At 41.3% G+C, this 23,691-nt stretch overlaps 1 pseudogene; it reads left to right on the top strand.

Annotated features, from left to right (window-relative positions):
- The window catches only part of LOC107751781 (B-cell lymphoma/leukemia 11B-like), a 45,469-nt pseudogene extending 23,416 nt beyond the window's left edge, over positions 1-22,053 (top strand).
- The last annotated feature ends 1,638 nt before the right edge of the window (positions 22,054-23,691 follow it).

Below are 23,691 nucleotides of genomic sequence, written 5' to 3'. Positions count from 1 at the left end.
CTATACCCCCCCCCCCCCCTTTTTTTTGTCTCACACCTGATTGGTTTAATCCGTCTTATTGCTAGTATGTAATTAAGTAACATGTTTACATTTCGCTTTCTTTTCTTGGTTTACTTAGCGTCAGCTTGTGTGATCTTTTTTTCCTCCTTGCAAACCTGTTAAAATGTTTCTAATTGCGATGCCTTTTTACTTGCACGTATGTGTTTTTTTTTTATAACTGAGTATTTTACCTTTGAAATGAGCTCCATTTATTCAATCCTTAGGGATTTGCCTTAATTTAAGCATATCAATTTGTACACTTTTCACTAACGTTACTTTTCCACTGATTTTTCTTTTCCCTTTGTCAAAGCCCTGCTGGGTTCAAGCATTTGCTTATGGAATTTTGGCCCCTCGCTTGTGGTTTGGCACAGTCATCACACAACACTGTGTTGCGCATGCATGCATGTGTGTGTGTGTATCCGGTTGTGTGTGTATGAGTAAATGCCCTTGCTAGCAAGACTGAGAAGTGTGTATGTGTGTTTGTTTCTCTCGTTTTCTTTTTCAGAAACCGGTGGTCTTCTTGTCATTTTGAAATAGCGACTGAATTAAACACAACTTTTACCAGCATGAGGATTCTGGGGCTGGTTCCAAAACAAAGAGATGTGTTTTGAGCCAACAGACGCTCAGCATATGAGCGCTATGCTGCAATGCACAGAGCGTGTGACGGCTCTGGCATACCTGAAGCCTGGCGTTTTCTAAACGCTGCCATGTGTGCCATCAGTGTTGTGATAATGGCAGAGAGAGACTTACAATGCCGCTAAACCCTCAAGGGTAGTGTAATCATAGCATCCCGCTCATATTACATGCATCTTTAAACATCAGAGCAAGTGATTTCTTTGAGCAAGAGGAACTAAATTGTATGAAATACTTGGAAAAAAAAGGTATTTAGAAAAATCATATATTATTAATTTAGGAAGGCAGAGTTCAGCCAAAATTGACTCCCTTTCAATTTATGTGTTGGACATTTGGACTTTGAATTGAATTGGCCACACCCCACAGGAAGTTGAATTGGAATGATAGGAAGAGGAATGTACTGAACTGTAATTCAAATAAATTCAACCTTTTTTTTTTTGGAATATATATGTACTTTCACATTGGTCCACAAAGTAAATTTATTAAATATAATAAAAATATTAACAAAATATTAACCAATATTTGTCAATGTTCAAAGTTTGTAGCTTTTCTAGTTACAGTTATTTTAATTTGTTTCGGTACAATTTTTTTCTTCTTCCTTACATTTTAAATTCGAATTCAGCTTCCTTTTTGCTGCCTCAATTCACCCCCAAATAATTTGCAGTTTATCGTTTTTGTCACAGACGACGGACTGACTGACTTCCCAGCGATCTGTAAAGAAGTAAACAATTCCCTCCTACTGTAATTGTGAGAGTGTAATCTTGTGTGCTCTGGACTGCGTACAAGCTTTAAGAGGTTACTATATCCCACATGAAGACATCAAACAGTCCCTGTGCCACTTTGTGGCTGTCGTATAGCGGGATTTTAGTCTCTCCTGACCACAGGCAGGGAATAAACTTGTCACTAATTTGGACTGTGAGTGCTGGCAAGGCTCTGTGCACACGCTGGTGGCTTTCGCCCTCATGCTGGCCTTTGTTTTATTTATTTTTCCGTTTCTTTTATTGTCAGCAGAGATGTACACAGCACACAGATTTCTCCTGCATCACTCGTGCGGAATTATTCAAGGTAACCAACAGCTTTTAAATCCTCTTTAAGATTTTAGAGTTGACTTCTCAAAACCAAATACGTATATAGTGGTATTTTGTATTTATCTGCATTTGTTTAGCCCTGTCCTCCTCCTGCAGGTTTGAAAGCTGCTGTGCTATTCAGGAAAACTGAGCACCTTCCCGGCTCGCCTTTTGCATATCCTTACAGAGGCTCCATCAAACTGACAGTGTTTGTTTTGTGAACTAGTCTCCATGAAGATTTGAATTTGTAAAGCGGGGGAGATGCCGGGGACGAGAGCGTATTGTAAGCCCCTCAGGCTGGGTCTAAGCAGGCCTAGATGGCAGTCCCTCTATACCTCCCTCTAAAGCCGCTTTGGCAAAAGTGGATTGGCGCCGCAAACAATGGGGCGGGTGTAGAAAGCAGTGGACAGGATGGGATTACCAGGTTAGCGCAGGTTCCTCCCAGCATTTGCACATTCTCCTGGGCCGTTCAGGCTTTTTGACACGGCGCATCTGAGGGAATTAGTCCATCTCGCCGGTTTAAATCCAAACCGTCTAATGAAGCCTCTCAAGCCTGGAATGCTTCCCATAAAAGTGTGTTTCCATTTAGCAGGAGAAATCACCACTTAACAAAAGCTAATTTTTCCCTCTGTTAGCTCAGGAGGATTAGGGGCCAGTGGTTGAATAATACACAGCTTGTGGATCATGCGGAGAGGTGGGGGAGAAGCTTTTAAGAGTGAAATTAAAGCCCGGTGACAGTCTACGGAGGGGTTGTTTGTCACTGTTGAAGGTAGGAAGCGTGGCGGAGTGCGTTCGGAAGGACCGGAGCACTCTATGGAGATTGCGTGCACTGGTGTGCGCGGGCGGGCGGCACAGCTTGACGAATACGTGTTGATCCCCTTGTTTAGGGGGTTTTAAGTCTACCCAATTTCACATGCTAACGGTCACAGAGCAGGCCCTAGACATTCCATCCTGCCAGAGTGATGGCTCTAGCCCCTTTAAGCTGAAATGCATCCTGCAATACTGATATTTGTCCCCCAGGGTCTCTCTCTTTCCCCCTCTGCCTTTCTTCCCCTTTGCTTTATACTGTCCTCTGTCTTTCTTCTTTTGAAACCCCCGGCATGTAAAGCAGCAAAATGCCAGGCCTGTGTGGATATGGCAGACCTATAATCATGCTTCTCTTACAGTAATTGCTCTCGTCTGTGGAGTTTAGAGAAAGCGCTCTATCAAAGCGCTGGCTGGAGCAGGGGATCATGCGCTGGCATCGTTCGATTGTCCCGTGAGACGCTCTCGGGTTAACCCTTTCCCTCTCCCTTCACCGTGACGAATCGATTGGCGTTTGGTGAGTCTGCAACCGTTTCCGAACTTTCCATCCACCCGTCCCTGTTTAGGTTTGGCACATGTAGCTATCAAGACTTTATTTTGTTCCTCTGTGGGTGAATTCTGGTGTTACTTTACTATTTACTCTACGCCCGGGACTGTCTGGGTGGCAGCGTGGTGAAACTAGAGCAAGTGTCTGCTTTCACCTCGATTACTCATCAGAGGCTCAGGCTTGTGCATTTAATCCAACCTCTGTCTTTATCAAAACACAATAAGCTCGACGAAACACATAAAATTATTCCCCTTGAAATGGCATGAAAAAGTGGCCCCTTTAATCTATTAAAACAATATGGCTGCATATACTAGCGTTTTCCTAGCTTAGAATCAATTGGATTACTTTTTGAACTCCTGAACAACAAAAATTGGCAAATAGCTGCGCTTGTCTGATAATTTCATATCTTTGACAAAAGCCGCTGTTGTTGCAACCTGTTGGAAGGCCAAAACCACCCATTTGCAGGCTAATTCATTTGCTAGCTCAAGGGCCTTTTAGCTGTAAACAATGCTGGACCTCAGCCAACGGCAGTCACTTATTGTGCTTTAATACACGTCCTTCTGATTAGACGCAGAAAAATAAATCACTTTCTTCAGCACTCAAAGCCACCAGAGAAACCCGCCGGTTAATCCAGCGAAATTGCTTGTGGCGGTTGAGTGGAGTAGAGAAGAGAGTCTTGTTATTTTAAGATGGCACCCCTGTTGTCTGTATAGAAAGGTGTTAATGCACCTGGCATGACTTGAAGGAAAAATTTAAGATGAAAGGCATATCTTTCAGGTAATTGAGCCACTTTTGTTTAGTTACCCTCTCTATCCTCTTAATTAGGACAAAGTTTTCTAAGGAAAGCATTATTTGCATGTGGGCAGTTAGGCAGTTGTTGTGTTAGGCCACCCTGTTCACTTACATCCATGCTAAGTCTTTATGCTGTGTCTTTATATGCAGGATTTTCTTGTGTCCCAGGTGGCCACGTCTTGGTCGGGAGAGATCTGTAGACCCCCGGCTGAGAGCATCGCTCTGTCCGCAGTCTGTGGCCCCTGTTGTTGGAAGAGGATGCCATGTGGAATTTTGCCTCTGGCGGAACTTTGGCCATCTGCCTAATTTGAAAGTGAGAGGTAGCATGTGAAATTAAATTAAATGGAGGCCAGTGCATCAGCCCAGTTTAATTGGGGCTGGAGAGTCAACTTTCTCTCTTTTTTTTGCCAATTCAAACATCACTTCCCTTGATGGCACTAACCGATCTTCTCTCTCTCTCTCTCTCTGTTCAGTTGGGCTCAGAAATCAGATAAGAATTGCAAGGCTAAATGAGCATCATTAAAGTTAATCAGCAAAGCTGAAATAAAGCGGAAGGTAATCGGCCTCGTCCTTAGATGGTAGTGATATCAATCAACCCTGTTTAAACCTGAGGTGTGAAATGAGTGGTGTGAAGTCGGTCAGTAAATCTAAGCAGCTCTTTTATTTAATATTCTGCTAGCTAACTTTTTCACAGTAACCTTACAATACATTTCCTTGTTAACCAGTTTTTAGTGTTGATTCACAGACCATCATCACCTTACCCCATGTCATGTGATCATGGTTTTTAGTGCCTTTGTCAAGACGGTGTTGTCTGTGCAATTACAACCTTCAATGTCTAAAATGTGCATCTGGCCATCCCAGCTGGCACGGCTCCCTGCCTGCCCCCTGCACATTTCTGCACACACATCACAGGGTCCTTTTATAGTGCCCTGCTCTCTTTGTGAAGGGATTGCTGAATGCCCAGCTTTTTATAGTTACATTTAAAGGGAGTTGGATGCCTGTCCCAGCTGGGGCTCATTATGGTATACGCCATCCAAAAATGCACGTGTAATTAATTCGCTCACACAGGCCCCCATTTTCCCTTGTTGCTTCGGCTCCCAAGACCCGCCTGGCCTCCACTCTGTGCTCCTTCTACACCTCTGAAGGACTCCTCGGCGGACCGCACAAGTCTCTGCTCACGATCAATAACCCAGCAGAGCAATAACATGCATGTGGATCACCCTCTAAAATCCAAGGGTTGCACTGGCAGAAAGCACTTGGCTTTTAGTAATTTCCGGTTGATGTGGAATAAAAGAGAATGAATCATTATCCTTTCAGTTTGCACAATGCCTTTTTTCTCGGTCTCTTTTCTTGCAGTCCTCTTTGGGTGTTTGAGACACTTTGACATTATTTCAGGGCCACGCTCAGCCATAACAGAGCTGGAATCAAGGGAAGACTGTCCGTTTTGGCTCTTATTGTGACATCGTTCCCAGGCAGTGATGTAAATTCTCTCAAATGAAATGAATAGCTCAGCTAATGCAATTTTTTAAAGTCCATTTTTTCCTCTCTGCCGAGGCAGGGCCAGAAACCATTGCTCTCTTTGACAGTGAGCATTTTCCAGTTGTCTAGTGTCTGGCTGTCCAGACATTTCTAGTGTCTCTGTTCCAGCTCTCCTTGATGGCATGGACTGGGGCAACCTAGCTAAACTTTTAGCTGGTTTACTTTTTTTGGTTGCTAAATCCACACTGCACTTTGTTTACACTAATTTGACTTGTACATAAAGTGAGGGGTTAAAACTGGTTAAAGTTAGAGAAAAAGTGTCATTTTATTTCTTAAAAAATCTATCGTAGGCTGACAGCAGTATTTTGGAACATGCTAGCTGGTTTCTGGCTGGTAATTAGCTGGTTGACTGACTAAGAAGTTCCAAAAACCAGCTTGACCATCATAAGATGTCAAGACCAGCTGGTTTGTTGTTTGTCCAAGATTGTCTAGCAGCTTGTACCAACTAATGACCAGCTAAACCTACCTCCAAAACAAATATTTACCAGCTGGATTTTATTGGAGGTTGTTATCTTGCGAATTCTAATGGGGGTTGTTCATCCAAACTTGAAAGTGAGTAAATTATGATTTTTATATTGTTCCAAACTTGTATGATATTTTTTTCCCCTGTGGAACACAATGTGAAATACTTTTTGAAAAATGTTTTTGTTCATTTAATTCATTTCAAGTCAGTGGGGTCTAAAACTACACTGGACCCCACTGATTTTCACTGTATGGACAACAGAGACATTTTTCAAAATATCTTCTTTTGTGTTCCACAGAAGAAAGAAAGTAATACAGGTTTGGAATGACACGAGGGTGAGTAAATGACAGAATTTTCAATTTAGGGTGAACTATCCGTTTTACCAAATTAACTAGATACAGTATCTCAGGTCCCCAGAGCCTATATCCGTGCATATACCAGGTATATCTGAAAAAACAATCCATTGAATTTAGTCCCAATGTTTATAATGTGCTAGAATGTCAATGGTTGACCAGTTAGAAGTGAGGAGTTGATATTTAAAGTTCTTCCTTCGCTGAGGACCAGGTTTTGGGAGGAGAGAAGGGGGCTTTCGAAGAGCTCTGTTTCTGGCAAATGAAAACAGATTGGACTGGTTATGGGAGAGGGCCTGGTTTCAGTTATACTGGAGACAGGCATACTGTGTGAATGCCATACCCCCCACTACCACCACCCTTTCCTCCATTTACAGTCTCTGACATGTTTTTTCCAGCATTACTTTCTGCTGTGCCCTTTTCTTAAGGTTTTTTTTTAAGCGTTTTTTTTTTTCCCAACTCGCTTTTTCACTTGGGAATTAAACAGAAGGAGAGCAGCTCATGGCTCCTGTAATCATGCTCACCATTTTGAGACATTTATTTTTGTTGTCAGGGAAAAAATTGGTTGCAGAGAGTTAAAATCTCACTCACAAAGAGCATTTTCAAGCGTGTGGTTTGACACGCTGAGCATGCCAGCGTTCATGCCGCTGAGAGTCATGTGATTATCATCATCTCTTTGACATCGGGGTCATTTTACAACTTCAACTCATGGTTATAATCATCCCATGAGAAAATGTTTTCTTTGTGCTCACAGGGAGGGGTACTTTGTTTATGCTGACTGGAGCACCCAGTTTCTCTTATTATTTTGTCTAGCTGAATGCTCTACAGACAGGGATACCAAACATTGCCTGGGTAAGACAGACCTGGCCCCCTTCGAGCGTGCGTTTTAAAATTTCCCGGCCTGTCAGTACACAAACCTCTGTGTTTTGTTTGCTAATTACAGCTACATCATCCTCCGTGTTTGGTCTGGCTCAGTGATTTAAATATTTCATGCAGTTTGCAGAAAGGCTTTAGTTACAGTCTTTTTTGTGTGTTGCTCTAAAACAACATTTACATTCAGTTGCAGTGCGGCCGAGTGCCACGGAAATGAAGTGCTTGTGCAATTAGTACGTTATTGCTAGCTGTTCCTCCCCGGTCTGAAGTACAGAGTGGGCTGGGACACAATGGCTGGCGCGATTATTGGGTGCATTTGGTACGCCTGATTACATTTTACAGGTGCTTGTTAAAGCGAGCCTTTCACACTCCTGACTGCCTGATGATAGGAAGCACCTCTCACACAGGTCATGTGTTTATGTACGTGCGTGTGTGTATGTGTGTGTGTTTTCACCACTCCTGAGGTCCAACAGTCTCAGCTGCCCCCTGTCACAGCGCAGTCCATCAGGTGCAGCTTGCGTGTGATCAGGCCCTTATAAGGGCCGTTTAAGATAGAAGACACACATCCTCCCCCTTTCTCCAGCCCCTCAATTCCTACTCTAACCCATGTCTGGTCTGAATCTGCTCTTCCAGGACACAGCGCACAGGTTCTCTCTGTCTCAGCAGTGTAAACACAGAGAACTCAGCCAGAGCGCATAGACGCTGCCTCTGAAACCACATAAAAACACTTACAGGTTTGTTCAAGTATACTTATGAGTTGACTGCTAATGGATTTTAAAGGTGCTGTAAGTGTTGTTAGCCATTCTGGAACGTCTATTACTACACAGAAAGTTCCTGAAAAGACAGAAAAAAAGTATCCTTAAACTTCTGGCATTTTTCGTGAAGATTTTTTTTTTTTAGCAATTAGGACCCTGTTTACATGACTTTTTTTTAGGCAATGCACATCATCAGAAAGAGAATGAAGAGGATTTTTAACAGTGAGAGACGGAGTGAATTGACAATTGTAAGGCAAATGCTCACAAAAGTCTATTTTTTGAAGGTAGTAAGGGATTTAGCTGTTCTGTTAGTATGATTATGCTTCATAAGATATCCTGCTCATTTTTTCGGATGCAAGTATCACCTGGCTTCATGCACCCCATGAAATGCACCTCTCTCGAATTTCCCCCAAGCTGGCATCTCTGCACCAAAATTGCTGGATAAATAAAGGTGCCCAACCGCAAGCCAAAACCTAAATTTTGCTCTGCCGTTGGAGATATTTTTTACACCCACTTCTGAGGCTACTGTAAACGTGTTTAGGAGTCCACAGACCGATCAGTGAGGCAGATGTTTGAGTCACCTTCCTCATACATTAGTCTGACAATTGCAGGAGTCAGTTAAGAAGTAACTCAGGATGCTGGATTTTTCTATAAATCTCTGCCTATAGCACAACAGTTTCACAAGCTCCTTTTTAGTTCTTTGAAACAACTTAAAGGATTTTTATATAGTTCAGAGTTTGCTGTTTCAATTAGGTATCAATTCTGTCTCCAATATTTTCCCTAAACTTACTTTAGGATAAATAAAAATAGAATAATAAATTAGCTATCAAATCTGATTTGATTTGCATAGGCCAGATAATGTGGTCTTGGAAGAATTTGATGAGGAATATTTGAGTTCATATTGCATTCTGTTATTTAAGTGAATGGGAGCACAGTTTGTCACATGTCCTGCAGGGTACCTGATAAAAGTACTTTGTTACTAATATTATTTTTTTATTAATTATTTTATTTATTTATTGAATATACATCAGTACATTTTCACAGGTTATTATGTAGATGCAATGGCAGTGCCTGTGCCCCAAAAGACTGGAGACTTGTTATATCATACAGAGCCAGAGAGAGAGAGAGTTGAGCCAATAAGCGAGGCATATCATGTGGGGATGCTCCCTCTTGGGCCTGTACACTTTGGACCCTCTCACTCTGGCATGGGGGCAGACTGAAGAGGCTGTCCAAAAATCTGTTGGTTTGTAGTCCCGTGCAAATCAGGCTTATGGTGTTGTTCACAGTGGAAGTACAAGTCATGGCATCGATGCAAAAAACACGGTATGTGCCCGGTTAGACAAAAACATGACATGAGTGGCAACAAAACAAACATCCTCGCTTTAAACATTTAGACCACGATTTAACAATTATTAAAATTGTTAATATTCACTAAATGGATGTGAACTACCTTGCCAGTCACTTTTGATGTTTTTGTCTGATTTAGCGTCCAGGGTAATGCGGCATTCAGAAATTAATTAAGATTTAAATTCCTGAGTTTGAATTGAGGTAAGCAGAATTGCAATTTTTTTATATACAAGGAAGATGAATTTAATAGAATTTTTTATTTTTTATTTTATTTTACTTTTTTTATTAGAAAAGCAAACTTTGTCAAGACTTTGATTGTTGGTTTGGCAAAGATTTTTTTGAGTTTAAAAAAGCTTTGAAATTTAAACATTCAGTTCTTCAATTCTGAATTTTGCCTAACCTGATCTTTGCATTAATTTGCTATGACTACTTATTTCTATTGATTCTATTCTAATGTTTTAAACCCACAACATTTGCAATTCTGAGAAGTTCTCTCTTGCATTTTGAGGCAGGCAGGTGAAGCTGGTGCTACTTAAGACCTGTGTAGCAGGATTAAGAGGTTTGAATTGCCCCCCTCCCCCAATCTAATCTGAACGCTGCCCACTTCCTCACTCCCCCCCTTCTTCCCAGTGCTGACCAGCCTGATGCCGATGTTAAGCCATGTCTGTCCCATTCACCTCTAATCCTTTTAATTTGTTAACATGACACAGGCTTTCATACACAGAGCTGCTGACTTAGGCCTTCCGCATTAGCTCAGGTTCCTCATCCAGAAACTACTGAAAGCATCTACCTTTTTCACACTGTCGCGCACACTCGGCCACACGGGCACACTTATGGTAATTTTAAAACCTTATTTAAAAGCTGATGTTCTCCAGAGGGAGTAAATCCAGTGGACTGGTAATGACAGTTTGACTTCCACCTTTCCCCCGTCCATAGAGAGGATGAAGGAAGATGAGACCTTCTGTTCTCCTTTAGCTCCCTCTGCTTGACAGTGACCCAGCGAGCCACGGTTTCCTGACATGATGTTCAAAGTTCTGACCCACACACGCACGTTTGCACACACTCCCCGCCTATCTACCGCTGGCCTGTTTTGGAATGACATGACCTCATTGGAGAGAAATTGTTAATTCTTCTCTCCGCCTTGCCACTTTGCTGTCACTGGGTGAGTTAATGAATTTAATTCATTCTGATTTTCCTAAGCTGCTCAGGGTTCATTTAAATTCATAAGAAATAATGCCAGTAACCCTTCAGCTCCGTACCCCCTCCCGACCTGCCTAATCCCTGCCTCCCCTAATCTCACGTGAGGAGATGGGCCGTGGCACTGCCACATGTACCCAGATTTTGCTCCACACGGGTTAGTGTAGTGAGGAGAGGAGAGCGCGTCTTTGTCAGTCAGGGGAAAAGCTTTAACACAGACAGTCATATAAATGTCAGTTCTCACGGTCACGCACTTTTCCTGTCAGAGATGAATATAAATAACATCCTTTGCGTGAAATTATGACAGGATAATGGACGTTCGTGTTGGTTTTTGGGAGTAGAGGTTTGGCATTTTGTAAGGGCTCCATGCTCCAACTTCAGCATAAGTCAAAATGGCTAATCACTTGTGGAGAACATTTTTGAGAACTCTCTTAGTTACAAACTCAGACTTGATTTACCGTTTGCTGTTAAAGAAGATCCAATGCTTGCAAAAAAATGTCTAGGTAGCATCGCAGTTAGGTTTTGTGTGCTGCAAAAATTCTATTGTTAAAAAGTATTCTTAAAAATACATTTTAGTCAAGATGTAATCCATGAAAATTTCTTAGTTCAGATTTTATGCAGTGTTGTTTTTCAAGTAAATTTATCTTGTTTAAGGGTTTTTAGGTATTGAAAATACTGAAAAAAATGAAAAACAAGACTACTTCTCAAAAATCTTTTCTTTGTGACCCCTTTCTTCCCATCATTTCCAGTCCTGTTTCTCACATGTGCTTACAAATAAAATTGGTGATAATGACAAAATAAAATAAAGACAAGGTGTGACGTATGTAATTAACAGAAAAAAAGAAAGAAAAAAAATAGGGAAAAAAAGTGGGTGAAAAGTAGTGAAGTAGTATTGTCCAAACTGCTGAAGTGTGTTTATCCTCTTGAACTCAACCTGTCCAGTTGGGGATTTGGCAGATAGGAGGCAGAGAATGTAAAGCAGATGTTAGCTGTGGGAAATGGCTGTGCGCTGTCCAGTCCAGGTTTGCACTAGTATGTCAAGCAGGCTGTAAAAAAACAGCTGCTTCTAGATTCCTTCGCCTCATTTACACTTAGTAAATCACCCATGATTCCCTGCTCCCCTGCTGAATGCTATCTCTCCCCCTCAGATCTGCCCACTGTCTTTGTGGTAGACGTTGCTGTCTCCGCTGAGAACACTCTGAGATGCGTAACTTTGCGGCTAAGGACGTCCCTGTTCTTTATAGTTCACGATTATCTCTCCTTTTTGAGGCTTGCGGAGCAGGTGTAGCTCTTCCTACATGTGTACGTCACGTGTGTAAAAGTGCGAAGCGTTCCTCCGCACGAGGGGAAACCGGGGGCAGGCGCAGATCTGGCTTTCCACAGCTTTGCTCACAGCAGCACAATGCGCCAGGACTGATTTGCATGTAATTGTTGCCTCTGATTTGCCATGATAGTCATAAACAAGACATTAGCAATTCAAGGTGAGGAATTAGAGGCCTGGGAGACTCCCAGATCACACATATGGTAATGAAGCCCCTGGCTTAATAATGCAAGAAATGTCAGGAAACTTTCCACAAGCTGGGTGGACAGGAGGGAGGCACCCTGTGCCTAGGGCTCATGTCATCTTTGTTCTAAATGCAAATCAGTTTGTCGTGACATTGACTCTATCAAATGTGGAGCGCTCCGACACCCCGGGCCCAGAAGTGGGCTGTCAGGTCTGGCTTAGCCTCCTAGGTCCACTCTATCTCACGCGGCGGACTCTCTCGTCCTGCGCCGCCTACTTCATGGCATTTGGAGTTATCGATCTGCAACACGGAGTACTTGTTTTTGTGTTTTCCTCTCTGTTTCTTGTTTTTAGTCCTCTCACAGGAAGACTTTAACAGAGCAAAGCGCTGGAGAGAGTCAGTCTGTTAGCTGGAATTCAATCCGCCTAGTCTGCAGGTACCATGAAATACAAGGAATATAATCTTGACCTTAATAATTTAAGGACTCCTGTGTGTGAAAAACTCCAGGCAGTTCAAAGAGAGATGACTCCAGCTCAGAAAGGGAGACTTCTAACACTCTGGAAATTCCAAAGTTATCTTGAGTAAGTCCTGGTTAACAGGATGTCCAGTTTTGAAGTGGGATTTGTAGTCCCATGTGACCAATTTTTTCTCCTTCTTCCCTTTGCTCAAAGACAGAGTCTCCCAAAATAACTCCAAAGGTTAAGATATTAATTAAACGTTAAGGGGCGAGAGGACGGATAATGAGGGAGACTCTTCACAAACAGGCTGCCTAGTGCTCCAGTCAGGAAGCCTGGGATGAATGAAGGTACCAAATCAGTTGCTCTCCACTCTCGGTCTCTGCAGTCATTACACAAATTACCTCCCAGCTTCAATATCCGCCTGCACCTCTTGCAGTTGTCATAAGTAGCCCTGGTCATTAGAGTATGCTGGGTAATCAGATGGAACAAAATTCATCCCGAGCAATTAAAAAACACCTCCAAGACCCGGTGGCTGGCAATTAAACCTTTCACAGCGCATCTCGACCATCATCGTCTTGGTTGTTTTATATCCTATAACTTCGAGCGAAGTATTTAAAAGTTTGACCTTAAGACAATTCCTTCTCAAATCAGATGTTTAAGCCCTTTTCTTCGAACTTACCTTGCATCTACAGTTTGTTTAAAAGCCTAATCTGTTCCAGCGCATGACAAATACCCTTTTGATTTTGCCGTAATAAGGCATTTGCATACATTTCTCTTATTTCACAGCACACAGAGTGTAGAGCGGGGAATGAACGCTGTAATTTGATGGCCTTGACACAGTTGACATTAATCCTAAACTGTCTAGGGATTGGCACTTCCCCAGCAATTGTCGATCTAGAGGTAAACCTGTTTCCCTCACCGACTGGTGCAGCCTTCCATAATAGCCATGATTTAATTTAGCTATTTAACCTGTAATTCCAGCAATATTTATTGAAGAGCGAGGGGAGAAAATTGGGCCATTAGGCGCTGAGGATGAATACATTGAGATGAAAATGAACACGCCTAACTGGTAGTTGACCTTCGCGTTTTGTAGCAGTTTTTATTAGCGCGGGCCACAGTAATTACTGCAAATTGAATCATAGAGAAAACTGAAATCATTTGGTAATGAGCATTTTTATTCGTTATTGCACTTTCCGACTGGGCTGTGAGGTATGAAGTCTCCGCTCGGGGCCGGCGTGCGCTCCTGGGAGGATTCCAGTACATGGAAACCCGGCTAAATTAACACTGACGAATATTTCTTCTCAGATCTGCGCCGTGAAACGGCGTTAACCAGCTTCTCCCGCTCACACCTCATACGGGTATAAAGACATACATTATAAAAATCTCTCTCTCTTTTTTTTTTTAACCAGATGATTTTCTCCCCGAACCTGAGGTGATGTTTTGTTGTTTGGTTTGTTACATACGGTGGCTGGATTTTGTTGTGTGCCATCTTTAAAACAACATCCTCTCACATCCTCAGATGTTGTTTTTCTGAGCCGGGGAGAGATGGGGGCTGGGGATGCCAATTTATTTGTGAGCATTGTCTTTTTTGGACGGCATATGGCATGTCCTGTAAGACGTTGCAAGATGCAAATTCAGGGGAGTCTGACTTTAAATGAAGCAGTGACAGTGACAGGAGCCCTTTTGAAGAGCACACATCACAGTACTCCAGGGAGGAACAGCAGGGAAGACCCACAATGCCGTGCGGCTCTCTCATTCTCTCTATCTCTCTTTCTCCCCTCTCTGTCTGCACCACCCACCTCTTCCTTACAGTATGAAGGCATTCATCATACAAGAGACCAGCGTTACTGTATGCATGCGGCCCTCATTTACATGCTTATCCAGCACCCTGGGTTCCTCAAAGGGAGGCTAGCCATAGTGTTGAAATCCTGCAGCCATAACATCATCTTAGTTCTACCATTGTTTACAGTCTCATTTTGTTTTTAATCTTACGAGTCTTGCTTTGTTAGCGTATAGCATTTAGCATGAGGTGACGTGCTGTGTCGTTTACGTATCCATGGATTATTTTCCTGTTCTCACAAGGGACTCCAATTTGCTTTTTTTCCCTCTCGCTCTCCCTCCGTAGATTCAGATAGACAAGTATTTTGCCTCACAATTGCGTCTCTGTTTGATGCGCTCATCTGGTTGAATAGAGACGTGTGGCGATTCTTTACACTCAGCTGCGCAGTGCTTTGCAGCCAGACGCCGCGCTTGAATGGGGCTGCCGCCATGTTTCATGAGACCTGTCTTTGCTCTGCAAAACAGCAGCTTGAGTCCTAATTAATGGGACATGCGTCGCTCTGCATATCTATCCGAGGAGAATCTAACTTAATTTTCAAGCAGGGTGTCCACACTAGTTCAACGGAATAGTCATCCCGAGGCCTGTGGAGTTTAGTCCCTCTAAATTATCATTAATCAATATTACAAAAAAAAAAAAAAAGTCTGGGAGAGCAGGCCAGGATGGGGATGAAGGTGGAGCTTATTAGAGACATCTCAGAAGTTGTTTGCATGAGGCAGGGCCTCCCCAAAAGCATGGCGCCTTACTCTAAACAAGCGTAAGCTTTGGAGAATCTGCATAATTATGTGCATCGGATGTACTGAGCTTTTTTTTTTTTAAATGTAATGTATGGAATATGAAGGAACAGTGTAGTCTGGGATGTGATTTCAATGTTACTCTTTTAGAAAAATTACCCATAATTCTAAGCTGCCAAATTTAATACATCACGGTGCTCTTAAATGCGTTTTCTACACAAGCACCCTTAACCTGTTCTTATTAACAATTACGGTAATTTTTCACTTTTCAGCAGCTTCGTTTTATTTTTGTTTCAAGCTGAAAAACGTTTCCAGACCACCATGATGAAGCACTTATGTCTCAAAGGCGTCTCGGTCAACGGCGTGACTCTCTCTGGATCTGTCTTTACTGTACTATGACAGTAGTTTCTGTTGGAAATTTGGATGGCGTAACTGTAAATGCCGAAAATGGGACACCGGACTCCCTCGTGGGCTCAGAAAAGCTACCGTGCACGAGTGAGCTAGTTTCTCGCTCTCCCTTTCTTTCTTGCGCGCGTTTTTCCTTCTTTCCTCTGTAAGCCATCCAAGAAGCCCCCTGCCAAAGCTGTGTGTGAACCACAGCCAAACAAAACACAGGCAGCCGTCCAGGCCAGCGCGGCACGCTTCCACTAATAGAGAGAGAAAAGCTTCCAGACCCAACACGCTACTTACAGGACGGCAAAATTCTTTACGCTAGATAATAACTTAATGACAGCCTAAATTAAGTCCCTATAGTGAAAACCACTGTCAGCAAATGAGCACCTCATTAAAAGATGCTATATCCCTTTCCTCCCCCCTCCCTGTCAATTAATAACCTGCCTTTATTGTGTCAAAAATCTCAAATTCCTGGAGATTTTTGTTCCTTTGTCCTCGCAAGACAATCTGATTGTGTCTCATTCACTAACACACACACGCACACACACACATTCACCCTATGCTTTCAAAGCAAATAATATAAACTATGCAACAATTTATGCCAAAGCAAACTTTTTTTTTTCTTTTTAACCGTCTCTCTCTCTCACTCTTTTTTTTTTTTTAAATATGATGATATGGTCTATTTTTAATCTCGTTTGTGAATCCTGAACCACAAAACCAGTCTTAAGTCGCTGGGGTATATTTGTAGCAATAGCCAAAAATACATTGTATGGGCCAAAATTATAGACTTTTCTTTTATGCTAAAAATCATTAGGATATTAAGTAAAGATCATGTTCCATGAAGATATTTTGTAAATTTCCTACCGTAAATATATCAAAACTTAATTTTTGATTAGTAATATGCATTGCTAAGAACTTCATTTGGACAACTTTAAAGGTGATTTTCTCAATATTTAGATTTTTTTGCACCCTCAGATTCCAGATATTCAAATAGTTGTATCTCGACCAAATATTGTCCTATCCTAACAAACCATGCATCAATAGAAAGCTTATTTATTCAGCTTTCAGATGGTGTATAAATCTCAATTTTGAAAAATTGACACTTAAAGACTGGTTTTGTGGTCCGGGGTCACATTTATGATGCAAACAACAAAAGCCAATCCATTCACTAAGCACATCTTCAGGTGTAATTTACGCCCAAACATTGGCCTTGTCGCTATTAACGACTACCACAAAATAAGCGTCATGGTAAATTTGTGTCACTGACTGTGAACTGCAATATAAAGTGGTCAAATTGCAGAGAATGCATGTTGAATAATTTTTATTCCTCTTTTATTTTTTTATTATTTATTTTTTCATTTTCAGGATGAAAGCTAAAGTGGATCATTGTACCTCTCAGTGCGACGCTGAAACCTATTAACTGTCATCTTTTTATTTTTCAGTTAATGTGTCTTTAAGCCCGGCATTTGCATGCCGTTTAAGTCGGTGTGTGCAAAGAGCCACGATTGTTATTAGTGATAATTTCTCTTTAATTGAATTGGGGTCTGCATGCACGACTGATACTGGCGATGACACACACTTTCACACAATACTGTCCTCGTTCTCCTCTCCCGCCTGGCAGCTGGGCCTCGTTGGGAATATCTAATTGAAAATAGAATCAGCCAGTGCTCAGCATGAGAAACTAATCACTCAAAACTTATCAGCAGAATGGGCAGGCTGCTATTCGGCCCTTTCATTTCCAAATCTGAGAAATCTGAATCATCATAATGCACTACAACAATGAAAAAAAAAAAAAGTAAATGTGTACATATCTGTGCTTGTATACATAACTATGATCTTAGTTTTATTAGTGGATGCTATTTTGAAGTAATCTTTTAAAGTAAATTTTAGTTTTATAATTGTGTATGTGTGTGGGTATATATGTAAAAAATATTAATAAAATTAACAATATAATCAATCAAAAATAATTCCATAGCCTAACAAAGCCTGACTTACAATCCAATAAAATCACATAATTTTTTTTACATTTTTTGGAAATCACGTTACGATTGTTATGTGTTGCAGATTCCGTTTTATTTTGGGTCTTGGGTATGTCTGCATTTATGTATGCATTTTTGTATTTATGAGTGTGTGTTTTAGGTGCATAGTTAGTATTAGTACATTTAATATTTATGTATCACTTCGTAAAATATTACCTGTATAAAAGTGTGTCTTGTGATATTTAGGTGTAAATGATTCCTTATGGTTATTTTAGGCGGAAATGTGTGCAAACGTGTGTTGATACAAAAATCTAATAGTGAATAGCTACAGTCCCCCATGCTGGCACATCCACCTAAACCTGAGCATACTCGTAGTGTTAGTAGCAAGAGAAGTGCTGCACGTTTTCTCTCCCGCTCTCTATCCCCCTCTCTGCCTCTCTCTTCCTTTTTTCATATGGAAATGTGAAATAATAGGGTGATTAAATAGAGCTGTATATTAAAGTACAGCTGACATTAGAATTAGCATAATGTGCTCTCGCCTCGGGCTGCATACTTTATTTGCCATCTGCGTCGGACTCCAATCCCCTCGGGAGTGCGGACGCTGAACACTTCTCAATAAACTCACGCCCGAGTCCCTTCAGCACGGCCACAAATATCATTTCAGGCAGCGGCCACTGATTCGTCTTAATTGTGGAGCAGCAATGAACATTCGGCCCCCCGATGACTTCTGTTTGTCTGCGAGAGTATCAGCTAGTACAGTAGCCTGTGTTTTATGCCCCGGTAGTTAGCATAGAGAAAGGCTCTCTCTCTTTCTCTTCTTTCTTTCTCTCTCTCACACACACAGAGGAAAAGGACAGTGCCTGGTAAACACAGACGCTACTTGTTTTCTAGGCCTCCTTTACATGGAGCATTAGTCTTTGAAAGCATCTGCCATAAAACAACAAGAGGAGGTTGGAGGGTTGTGTGTGTGTTTTATGCATATATGGGTGGGGGGTGGGGGGCATTGTGCTGGAGCTTACGCTCTGTCCATTGTAATTAAGTCAAAGGCTTTACAGGACAACAGTAGAGGTAAACAGATGTTCTTATGAATGCACATCAGCCACATAATAACATCTAGTGGTGAATGCATTTTTTTTTCTCAGCGAACCTTTAAAATGCATTTAAGTGCTTGAAAATGTTTTATTTTTTCAAAGGTTTTTACATTTAAAAGGGCATTGATTCAACATTTCTTTCTGTGTCATATATATCAGCTAACACACATCATCTGACGGAAGCTTTTTGTTTTAACCCTCGTGAGTGACTTCGTATTTTATGTTTGAGGTCTCAAATAGTATAAATCTTAACAGTAATTATAAAATATACCTTTCTCCCCATTTGCATTTTTTTATTAATTAGTATCATGAGTTATTCAAAATCCAATAGGCAATCATTATTGCAAATTTAACGTATCATAAAGCAAATATGCACTTTTTAGAACTGTGTCTGAAAACAAATATAGTAAATTTGTTTGAGGTCACTTTGACCATAGAAAAAATTAATTGTAGAAGCTTACAATAAAACAGTGGTTGGAGTGTATTTCTTAGTGTTTGGAACAATCTGAAACTGATGTTAGCATATGATTTATTTGTTTATTTTAAACACTAAAAAAGAATATATGATTTTTCATTGAGGATGTTTAAAGCATATTATTACTTTTGTTTATAATCAGATTTTTATAATATTAGGAAAAGTCATTAGGAAATTCTAAAGGTGTGTGTGTGTGTGTGTGTGTGTTTAGTTATTAAATGGCATTGGGTCAGACCCCAAACAGTACTTGAAGTTCAAACTATTGATGATGATATTTCTCGAAAGCACAAATAGGATGCTATGATACCGGCAGAAGAAAACATCACATTTTGGGATGTGCATTTTTTTTTTATGTTGTTAATGTGGCACTTTTGAAAATTTTATATGTGCATAGCACTACTCCTTTTTTTACTAATTTACATGTTTGTGTGCTTACTGTTCAAATTCCTTGATGAAATATTGCATCTCAGTACACCAATAAGATGGAGCTTTAGGCTACTGCTGTAGATAATCCCTTGTCTCTATTTCTTTCAGATGAAAACATACTCCCCTGTTTAGCATTGCTCTTCGGCAGCATGTAAAGGAATGCTAGAACAGATACTAACCATTCATTCTCTCTGCTCTTTTTGATCCTTCACAATAGCCATGATTGAAATAGACACCCATGAGGTCTTCCTAGTCCCAGCTCCTTCGAGCCCTGTGACTGCCGCCCCATTGTTCTATCTACAGTCGCTTGCTCTTGCACACATACATATACATGAAAACACTCATAAAGGTACAAAAAGCACAGCCAGAAATCAAATACCCGAACAATTACAGCAGCATATGTTTTTCTGTGTATCCTAAATTGCCGCATTAGGTCAGAACAGCAAGCTTTCATTTAATAAATAAATGAAACTCATTTCCTAGTGCACAATTACAATTTCGACTTTGTAGATTTTTTTTTAACACCAGTGCCCCTGGAGGACAGCAGAGATGGTTTAGCATCCTTTTTCATTGTATACTCGGTACACTTCGCTTGTTTGTGCTGCAATGGTAATGAGTCCCCTTTGCATGGTGAAACCGGTGTAACGGTGAAGTTGTAGCATCAATTAGTCATGTACAGTTAAAGCTCCAGAGCCACACCAAGCACAGGAGCCACTTTTTAACACATCCTCTGATCTGAGAACTGATACTGTTCACACTTTACCTGAACCCAGAGTGTATGCAGACTTCACACATTTACTTGCTGGTATTTAATTATATGATTAAAATACCTGAAATATGGAATAAAATTGTTATCAGTAAAATTGTGCAATTAATTCACTAGTGAGCCATTTTTTTTGTGATGTCATTAAGAAGGGAGGGGGCTTTCCAGTAAGTGTAACTATAGAATAAGATAAAAACGTGAGACGAAGTAACAAAAACAATCTTGAGAAATTCTTAATGGAACAGTAAATAATACCCTTGAGCTGTTTTAAATGCCACAGACTTTAACACTCACACCGGTGTGCTTTTTTCCCCCCATAGCCTCTTAAATCACAGGCAGTGTTTTCACTCTTTATTTGAAACCATTTATCTTGATGTGTGCTCCCCCTTCCCCCAACCCACACCCTCCTCTCTCATTTTTTCTTTGTTTCTTTGAGGAGACAACTTAATTTTATTTGTTTCATAGTGATGAGAATCCCGTAAATCACAGTATAAGTTGTACTTTTCAAATTTGGTGGCATATTACTCTGGCATCCTAGGCCAGTCTCAGTGCTTGGAGGATTTGCCAGTTTAGAGTTCTCTTGCCTGGCATTATGCTTCTACAATGAGTCAGCCGTTTGTAAAAGCGAAGATTAAAAACAAGCTGAAATGGGGAATGCAATGTTCCCATAGCACCAACCCTTCGTGGAGCAGTATGGAAATGCACTTGTCACAGCTCTGTTAAGTATGAGTTGCCCTGTTCATGTGACAGCCTGATGAGTGCACGAAAATGGCCATTGCCCAAAGTGTCGATACCTCAAACCTTTGTTCTTTGTAACATGTAATCATGCTTGACCCTATGCCTCGTTTTTTTATCAAGTCAGATCTGATTATAGTGGTTTATTTACCAGGCCTAAATTTCTGGCATTCTGACACAATTGTTGTGAAAGTGACCTGCAGAGGTTTTAAACTGAAACACAAATAAAGATCTTTGTTGTTTTCTGCTTGGTTGCAGGTAGAGATGAACCTTCGAGTTACATATGCACAACGTGCAAACAGCCCTTTACCAACGCCTGGTTCCTCCTGCAGCACGCTCAGAACATGCATGGGATCCGCATCTACTTGGAGACCAACCCCTCAAATACCTCCCTGACCCCACGGATCACTATTCCTCCCCCCATTGGTGCTGAATCCATACCACAGTCCCCATTAACCAACTTTTTAGGGGACAACAACCCCTTCCACCTCCTACGGATGACTGGGCCCCTACTCCGAGAGCCCCCACCAGGCTTTGTGGAAAACCGCCTGCCTAATACGCCTCCCTTTGTCAGCCCCCCTCCTCGCCATCACTTAGATCCCCATCGCCTAGAACGCCTTAGCGCAGAGGAAATGGGTTTAATCTCCCAGCATCCCAGTGCCTTTGAGAGAGTGATGCGCATGACACCCATGGCCATGGAGTCCCAGTCCATGGATTTCTCCCGCCGACTTAGAGAGCTCGCTGGAAACAACAACTCCACTCCACCGCTGTCACCAAGCCGTGCCAACCCTATGCATCGCCTCCTCAATCCCAACCCCTTCCAGCCCAGCCCGAAGTCGCCCTTTCTGAGCACCCCTCCGCTACCTCCCATGCCCCCTAACAGCACCACCCCACCGCCCCCCTAACAGCCCCCCCCCGCCACAGACACAGGCCAAGTCAAAGTCCTGTGAGTTCTGTGGCAAGACCTTCAAGTTTCAGAGTAACCTGGTTGTTCATCGGCGAAGCCACACAGGCGAGAAACCCTACAAGTGCCAACTGTGTGACCATGCCTGTTCTCAGGCTAGCAAACTGAAACGCCACATGAAGACCCACATGCACAAGTCTGGCTCTTTGACAGGGCGCTCTGACGATGGCCTGTCCACCACCAGTTCACCCGAGCCAGGCACTAGTGACGTCACCGGGGAGGGTATGAAGAACAGAGATGGCGACTTTAGAGGTGAGGGCATGGGCCCTGAAAATACAATTCCTTGATTATAAAAGGGGTAGCTGGATACTCTGTTTTTTTATTTTTGTTTTTTTCCGTTTGTTTGTTGTTGGGGTATTTATTTATTTTATTTTATTTTTTTTTTCCTTCATTTTTTTTCAAGTTAATGGTTTGAGTTAGTTTTGTCCTAAGAAACTGCCATCTGAGAATGATAAAGACATTAAAGAAGAGGGGGGAAAAAAGTAAAAATTAATTTGGAGCTGGTATAAGTCACCAATCTATGAGTGGATACATTAGACAATATTTTATATGGAGCCTTTAACTGTGCAATAATTTCTGTATTTACTTGATTTTTTTAAATGTTTTGGCATATGCAGGTTCATTTTTTATTTCATAATTTTTTTATTCCATTATCTTATGATTTATTTCAAATGCTGAGATTTTGTTTAAACCCAAAAGACATCCTGAGATTTTTGTTTGTTTGTTTTTAGCAAAACAGAGTATCGTTTGAGAAATCCATAGGCCGCTGCTTACGATGTAGATTATTTAAGATACACATGTAATTTCTTGAAGAGAAGCCGCATTCAATCTTCAAATTTTGAAAGCTGAATTGAGAAAGCTTTGTCTTTTCTTTTGTTTTCCTTTTTTGTTTATTATTCATACTTACAAAATGAGCGGACAACAATCCTTAGACCTTGTAGCACAAACTGATTTTAAGCATGTCAATCTAATTGGGAATGTAGCACTGAATATCAGTTCTAATAGTAAATCTAAAGAGGACTGTTGGGCTGAAAACCTCCGTCTACTCGAAATCAAGGAGAGGGGACTATAAAAACAGACAAAAGTCAAGGCAGCTGCTTATCGGTACCTAGTACCGACCCAGACAACGCTAGTCATAGGATGGATTGTGTTATAGGTCTCACTAGGTCTCAATAGTGAATTTTAATCGCCAGCACCCTTTCCATAGACACTGCACTTAATGAAACCCATTTGATTTTGCTGAACAGCACAATAGTGGTAGAAGGAAGGTGGCTTTAAACCAACTCAGGGTGAGCTGCATAGCTACTTTTACCAAGTCTGCTATCTGATCTCAGCCGTCTTCTCTGATAAAGCAGTCCGGTCCTCTGGTTCAGCTAATTCACAACCCTCGCCTCTTCTCCACACTTCATATTACACTGCCAACCACCCCTAAATGTCATGAATCAACTCCATCTTTCCCATAAAAGTGGCTTGTCATACTACAGCGTTAAGTTAAAGGGACAGATGTCTTGGCCAGAGGATGAAGCAGTTTCCGTAGACTAGGAGAGTGATTTAAACACACACACACACACAGGAAGAGAAAGAGAGAGAAGGGTCTTTACAGTCCAATTCAGGTTAGTAAACCTAAAAGCACATTGGTCAAAAGCAAGGCAGCATCACTGTTCTGTTTCCATTGACTGACATTTAAATCTAAACATTGTTATTTTGTGCTCAGTTCTGTTGTTTCATTTTTGGGTATTAGGGTCTGCTGTTCTAGAGGGAGTCACCATTTTAACCAGATTAGATTAGAATTAATTCAGTTACATGTTTAGCAATGTTGTCATTCTATTAGAATGTTTCTTAAATCACTTGAAACAGCCCTATGCATTTTTGTACACACACACACACACACACACACACACACACACATATATGTATATGATTTA

This window comes from Sinocyclocheilus rhinocerous, unplaced genomic scaffold (genome assembly GCF_001515625.1).
Source record: "Sinocyclocheilus rhinocerous isolate Xijiao unplaced genomic scaffold, SAMN03320098_v1.1 scaffold993, whole genome shotgun sequence".
NCBI classification, from domain to species: Eukaryota; Metazoa; Chordata; class Actinopteri; order Cypriniformes; family Cyprinidae; genus Sinocyclocheilus; species Sinocyclocheilus rhinocerous.
This window is presented reverse-complemented; position numbering and strand designations above follow the sequence as displayed.